Source organism: Ptychodera flava, chromosome 15 (genome assembly GCF_041260155.1).
Source record: "Ptychodera flava strain L36383 chromosome 15, AS_Pfla_20210202, whole genome shotgun sequence".
Taxonomy (NCBI): Eukaryota; Metazoa; Hemichordata; class Enteropneusta; family Ptychoderidae; genus Ptychodera; species Ptychodera flava.
In genome coordinates, this window is record NC_091942.1 from 27981168 (window position 1) to 27989126 (window position 7959).

Below are 7959 nucleotides of genomic sequence, written 5' to 3' on the forward strand. Positions count from 1 at the left end.
TTTATGTTGTATTCAAATTCTCAATACCAGCACGTTGGAATACTTCCTTGCGGTTTTCCACTTTATCGGCGCTCAGGAATGCATAAGAAAAGTCCAACTTGGCGCCCTCTTACTATCGGCACGATAAGCGACATCGAGTGGCGCCCTTCAGTAATCGGGCGTGGAATCAAATCTGCAATGGTGCAAAAGTGCCAAAATACGCCCTTTTTTCTAGAACACGAGTCAATCTATCCCCCTTCAAAACCTGCTCACAGTTTTCAAATTTTGAAGGGAGTCCGATTCCTCGGGAATACGGTCAACTGTCATCAGCAACTACCAAAATAATTAAACAAAAACCAGTACTATGAACTCAACGAGTGATGTATGTGTCGATGTTGACGACCCGCAGCATCAAAGGAGAGCATCTCCTGAAAACTGTCACCTTAATGGTGGTCTTCTTTCTTACTTTGAAGATTCACCCTTTCAACACATGTCATCACTTTGTAAATCTTAATAGTCATGTGTTTATAATGAAGACACTATCCACCCCACCAAACTACGCCAAAGTTCAATCAGAAAGAGAGAGAGAGAGAGAGAGAGAGAGAGAGAGAGAGAGAGAGAGAGAGAGAGAGAGAGAGAGAGAGAGAGAGAGGAGAGGCAGACAGACAGAGACAGACAGACAGAGTTAGACAGACAGAGAGAGAGACAAGAGACAGACAGACAGAGGCAGACATACAGAGAGAAAGACAGACAGACAGAGACAGACAGATAGAGAAGGGAGACGAGAGACACAGAGAGACTAACAGACAGCAAAGCAGACATTTAGAAATAGATTGACAGTCTGGGAGATTGGGTGAAAAAGGGACTTTGAGCAGTTTGGGATGACAGTATGAGACAGAGACAGTAACAGACATGCATCGGGACAAATGAACAGACCGACGGGCAGATCTTGACAGGAACAGATCTAGAGAGGCGTACAATATGAACAACGGAAGACAGAGACACGGGAAGGGAAGGGGTCAAAGAAACGGGTGCAAGTGAGATGGGACTGCCGGGCAGAGATGAAAATGCAGCTTGGTGTGACGTACAGTAAAAAGGCAGGGAGATCGACGTGACAGGCTGACAAACAGCTTCGGATTCAGATTCAAGGACAAGGGCGAAGATATGGCTATCATTGGGGAGTGATCAAGAGAATGAGCAATCATGCAAGACATAAGGAAAGGCGGACAAAAATCACCAACCGTACCTGTGCACCAGTCGCGGATTGTTACGGCTTTAATTTGTTGGTGGAGAGTAATAAAACACTTGTTGTGTTTTACAATTTCTGTCATTTGATTCGTGTGGATGCGTAATTCATTTCCCAATAAATTACGTTCATCATAATTCATTGTTCTTTTATAGTGTGATTTGTGTTACTCCGAATTGTTGAGAAAGTTTTATATTCCCATTTATAAAAGTTGGGACCACGTGCTTGAGCCACGCATCGAGTTCAGAAACGGGTCATGCGTGCGATGCATCACGGCTGCCATGAGTAGATTTTGACCTTAAAAGTTTGAAGAAAAAACAACTGACGGACAGACATGATTGAGACAGAAAGGAAAGAAAGGGAAATTATCGAGTCTGTCTCAAACGTGTCTTCGAAAAAGATGTAGGAATAATTTGACGGTTTATCACATTTGAGTGATTCACATGTGTTGGTTTTATCGAAATCCACGATTAACCCCGGGCCTTGGTCGTTGAACCGATAGCATCAGCGCGGTAGACGAGATAAGATTTTCTGAGGACGAGACCCGAGAGTTAACGTACACAAGCTAGCACCAGCTGCTGAAAGCAATGTACACTGAAGATACCGCTTTCTAATTTTTCCTACTATGCTGCAGTCAATCGGTTGGTGCGTAATCAGGATCAGCTTCGGGATGGTGATGATAGCCTAATATTTTCTCATTGAAGTAAATCAACAAAACTTTTATTCATCAAACACTCGTCATTTAGGCGTCTTCCAAATCCCCTCCCCTCCTCTCTCTCTCTCTCTCTCTCTCTCTCTCTCTCTCTCTCTCTCTCTCTCTCTCTCTCTCTCTCTCTCTCTCTCTCTCTCTCATAAAGCTTAGATACTCGGAGTATACGTATTGTCGTAAATTAAACTATAACGCCCTAACTTTCAGAGTCAATTTATATAATATGGTCATGTTGACCTAAATCTCGAAAAGCAGAAAATACAACGATGAGATCAAAACACATCTGCTTATTCACGTCAGTTGCAGTTGACTAAGCTATTCATGAACATTTTATCTTACAGGAAATTTCGGTTTTTAATCTTCGAAACGATTATTCTTCTACTGCTATGACGGCTTCCAAAACTTTGAGTCGTACGCGACCACCGAAAGGCTGGTCATTCTATCCATGCGAAAGCGAACGAATTACATGTTTTTCTCGAGGGTCTATGATTTTACTCAGTATTCAAGACGGTCAGTTAGGTAAACTTTGACCCCTAAGCGCCAGATTTCATCAGCCCAGCTGATTGCTTAATTATGGGCAGTGACACGGGACGAAAGGTGTACACCGATTTTCGCGAAAGGCAAGAGAGTTGCAGTGGCGCCAAAATGCCTGAAACCAAAATTCAGCAACTAGGGCAACGCCAAGAATTGAGAGAGTCGGTACCTTCGGGTAGTAGCAATTCACATTCATCCCCAACCCTGTGACAAATAGTAAATGAAAGCGAGGGCAAGGAGTATCGCTTGCTACTCATTTCCACAGACCGGTAACGCTTCTCAAACGTTGACTTAACCTCGAGAGAGGACGCAAAAAGTCAAGAAGAGATCCGGGCTCCATATTGAATTACAGAAACGATGTGTAAAGATTTATCCAGTAGGCCATTCAACAGAACAACAGAAACAATACTTATAACCTCAGGGCCAATAAAGAACGGACAATTTTCTAATATATTTGTACAGGGCACACTTTATTGCATGATGAGTGCACTGATTGATGAGCTCGAGGTAGTTCCTGTCATCGAGAGAACAAGCATCGACAAATATTTATGAATAACATCGACGCATAGAGGTGGAAGAGACATCAATTTCTCCGTTGCGTTATTTATGCAGTGCAACGGTAAGCCTCGATAGCGCGGTATGTCAATCGATTCAAACCCGGGTGGATCCTGCAAAGTACTCGCTCTTTTTTAACGCGCATTTTCCGATGAAGACGTTATAGGTGGAGAGAACATTGGAGCATCACGTAACTGTCGACCATGATCTGCCATGTTATTTCGTTATTGAAAATATATTATTATGTGATTCCGGTAATATGTAGAGTCGTTAATATACTATAATAATTGAATACGTTCCCGCCTCTCTGCCGTCATATCATAGGCGTCTCCAGATAATCTTAAACAACTTTTGGCTGAGCCGCACGCCGCGGTGCTTGGGGTCGAATGCTACCTCTCTTGGTCGGGGAACAAAACCTGAAAATCTACCTCGTGAGAACCTCTTGAACGTCTTCCACAACCACTTCAATTAAGGGCAACGCCGCTCGAGTTCGTCACCGAACGACACGGCATATCCTGGGCGGTTCGTTTTCACCGGGCACGTGCTGGTAACCAGCTAGGGGGTCGATTCGATATTCTCTGATGTCGGTGAAAAAAATTAGCCCCGTGTGAACGCGGTAAAATACACCGAAGAAAACAATTCCGAGTACAATACAGTTACAAGTGCTTTGTTTATGGTATTTGAAGCGCGGGTTCCTCCTAAGTTGCGACGTGAGGTTTCGCTCTAAACAGAAGTTCGCACTGCACGTCGGCGCTGCCGAACAGTAATGACCCACACGGTAATGGCAAAAATGTGCCCAGAGAAAACATTTTCGGAAAGATTGATCACGCCTGTGAGAAACGTATTACCTTTCACCTAACTTCCATTAAGAAAGTCCACGCCCCTAGCATAACGCCAGTTTTTTTTTTCAGCCTTGTAATTTTATATGAAAAGCAGACATTTATGGCACAATTGTAAGTGTGCATATGTTGCAGTTGTGCGTGTGTGGCAGCCGTGAACATGCGGGTTAATTCTGTCGCGTGCGGTATACCGACTTCGGGGATCGTTCCGGCTTCCAATATTTTCGATCAACAAAACGGACTGCGATACTTTAATGGGTAATTTCAAGGTCAGCATACGGCACATGCGCGCTACGCTTGCCACCAACGACGTCCAACGAATAGTTTTGACGCTCCATTTTTTTCACAGGCACTTCTACGTGCTCATGAAAAGTTTAGATATCAGCTGGAACGACTTACGACAAAATTTGCTCGGCCACAAGTGCTGTTTTCGGCACGTAAAAACGCGTCGTATCTAATCTGTCGTTCTCTAGATTTTGCCTCGTAAATGTTGGCCTAATAATAAAATAGCTAACCTGTCCCCGCTCCTCCACAGCTATTCAATGTCTGAGTTCAAAAATTTCAGTCCCTGCTGGTATCTTGGTGAGGATCAGCAGCAGCCTACCCGCTAAGTGCGCATTACCACACAGAATCTTGCCTCAGGCGATGCGTGTAAAGGCCGTCTTACATGCATGTGTGGGTAATTATAACAAATCCATTATAGATTCTACGATTTCTCCATGCTTGATACACTGCTTATAAATATTGCCAAATGGGCATCTCTCTTTTTCTGTGGAAATACGATTTCACAACTGACGAATACGCAATAAGAAATAACTTACCAGTTACATTCAGCCATGGATATTCTTTAGTGTACGGTGGGAAAGTGCAAAGGCAAAAGATCGTAAAAGACGTGATATAGAAAAACTTTGATTCGCCCACACACACACATACATACATACATACATACATACATACATACATACATACATACATACATACATACATACATACATACATACATACATACATACATACATACATACATACATACATACATACATACATACATACATGTACATATCATTAATATATTGCATATGTTATATACACATGTATGTATATATATATGATACCACATATACCACATATACATATATCGAGCTCTTGCATGTGAAAGTTAAAAGTTCGAAAGGGTAATTCGAACTGAAACAAACTCACATAACACGGTTACTCTAGAGAGTCCAGTTAGGCAGGTTTGTTTTAATGGAATGAAGGACACATACTTTGATAATGGCTTCATTTGAAATATGATTGAAATCCAGTTTTGTTCTGAGATCTCCATCAACAGTGCAACTTGAAGAATTTCAATTACTGTGCAGCTAAATAACAGGAACAATAAATACACGGCTGACATTACAACTAATGTAAAGTCTGTATTTACTGTTCGACATTGAACTTGCAAACGTTGGAATATCATATTTAGCGCGCCAAAAATTTCCATTTATTAAAACTCCATGTTTTCTCTAGACTTGGCCACTAGTAATAACCTACGACTATTATATTGTTTGCTGATAAACTCGGATTTTTATTTAAAAACTTTTTTATCGATCATTTGGACATCTTTATTTGTAACTGTATCGCCACGCTCGCACACGGCTCACGGTCGTTACGTATGGTCACACGCGTGTCAGCTCTAATTGGTGTTGACAACTCTGCGTCCGGGCGTCGCTCGGGAGTAATTTGTCCAATCTGAAATCCTTATCTCTTAATGGGACCGCAGATATTAAGCCACAATCCGTCTACCTATCCATGGGAAACAGTTTCTTCTCAGCTTACAAACATAAAAACCCTCCAAATGTGCGGAAATCCTCATTAGGGGGGGGACGATAATTGGGCTACAAGGGTATGTGCCCTATGGAAAATCGAGTTCCAGCAGGATCTGCGCATACGCAAGTCCTTGGGAGTACATCAACGGGCTCCTTCTGAGCGACGGTATGTGGAATCTGGTCAGATCCCGTGTGAGCAAAACTAAAACAGTTTTACCCGGCGAACAGTTTATGTAGCGGTTTCTTAATATGTTATCACTTATCTCACATATATAAAATATGAAACCCCCACTCGGTCACGTTGAACGCCCTTTTCGTTTAATGACTAAATAAACAAGACCTTTGCTACTTTTCGGTGCTGGGTATAACGTTGAGGTTCTGTAACATTGGGATGTTTGCTTTCTTTTAACCAAGAACTCAGGCGACTCAGTGTCGGCTTGTTTAGACAAATATTTCCAGCCGCATTTTCCATTTTTCTTTTCAGCGTAAGGTTATTTATCTGGTGTTTTGATTGCGAGCGCCCAAGTCATTACCCGGCAATTCGAATTCTTCGGCAAAAAATCAGCAATAGTTGCGTTCATCAAATGATATCGTGCACACAAGGAAGGCCATTTATGATTTACACCAATAAGGACGGCCCAATCAAAGCCCAGGGGGCGCAGATTGTAAAGCCATGGTAAAAGTAGGGGTAGACACATTACCGTACGACGCGTGGTGGTGCATAAAAAGTTTTTGTGATAAATTTAAGTTTTTTTTTCTGTCGCAAGTAAAGTTTTTCTGGCATGAGTGGGCGAAAAAGGCAAAGGTCTTGTTTCCAACTGCCTAGAGTTGCGTATTTTAATGTTTGGATCTGATTATCGAGTCCGCGTCAAATATCCGCTTACAAGTCGACGCCGTTCGAGTTCAAAGCAGCTGCAATCAACGCATGTCGCCAGCCTGCACCCAGAATTCTTTCGCCGTCCACTTTGAGTAAACACTGTAGACGATTTAGTGGAAACTGTGCGAGTACTTGTCGGCACCAGAACACATTTAAAATATAGCCCTTGCAGCGATAGGGCATGGATACTGGCGCGGGGTATCTATGGATCGAGGCCGAATGCCGTGTGAAAGCATCTATATGGCAACAGTTTGTAGGTTGAGAATGTAGATTTGGCACGATTCGGGAAACTTGCCTCATGACCCGAGTGGGGACATGGAGTCGTTCACAGCAAGCCAGTCTCTCATTTTTAATTCCGGTGACTAGCAACAAATGAGCTACCCGCGGTAAACCGCACAGATGTTACCCTAGCCGTGCAATGGGGAGGGGGGATCATAATCATTTACATTAGATACTTGTACAATATATAAATCACGGAACGCGTGTTTAGATTCACGCTGGGCAAGTTAAACACCGTCAGAGAGGCACTCTGCTATGCACTTTTCGACGCAAAGTCGTTTCCAAACTCAACATGTGCTGTACTACTTTGTCCTGAGGCAGGGACAGGCCTTGAGTCGCCAAGTCTGTCATCGCAGGGAATATTTTTATATCCGTGCCATGGCCTTTGTGTTTGTTTACTACTTTGATCTGGTCGGTGTTCCTTTAATGCGAATATTGCGTTTCACTCGAATACGTCCTCCTTGGCTATCATGTTTTAAGTGAACACGACCAGGAATACACTGCGAGGTTAATTCCGCACCAAGAATGCAGAACGCGATCAAGTGCTGCTCGGGCCATTTACAGTTGTAGGTTTTAGGCTACTCTCAACGTACGTGCTATGACAGTAAAAGACAAAGGCAGCTACTTCACCGTCTTTTCGTTTTCACTAAACCGGTGAACACTTTCAACTACAGAAGTCCCGACCCAATCTGCCATTACCTGTTCTGTGACTGTTGCAAATAGCATGATTCGGATGTCGCCCACTAATTAGTGGTTGGCCATATATCACCCGGAGCATCCTCATTTCCTCTTTAATGGAGCGCATTTGTGCCAACGGTTCGTCCCGCCAGACCTTTGTTATTCTGCTCAGCGCCCGGACGTATGCGTTTCACTGTTCAGGGAACGCTAAACCGCAAGTTCACAGGGACTCTACAACGCCGATAACCGACTGAACCCCCGCGTTGCGTTTAGACTCGTTTCATTCAAATTGACCAGTTTTCTGACAAGGGTCAACGAAGGGAAAGTAACTGGCGACAGCTCCGAAGGATCATTGTCTGTTGCGCACAAAGTTGCGCCCGAGGACATGGACGCAGAGGGTGGGGTGCCCCGGGGCTCCATGAAAAACCACAAGGATCATTTTCTTGCCCCGTCGT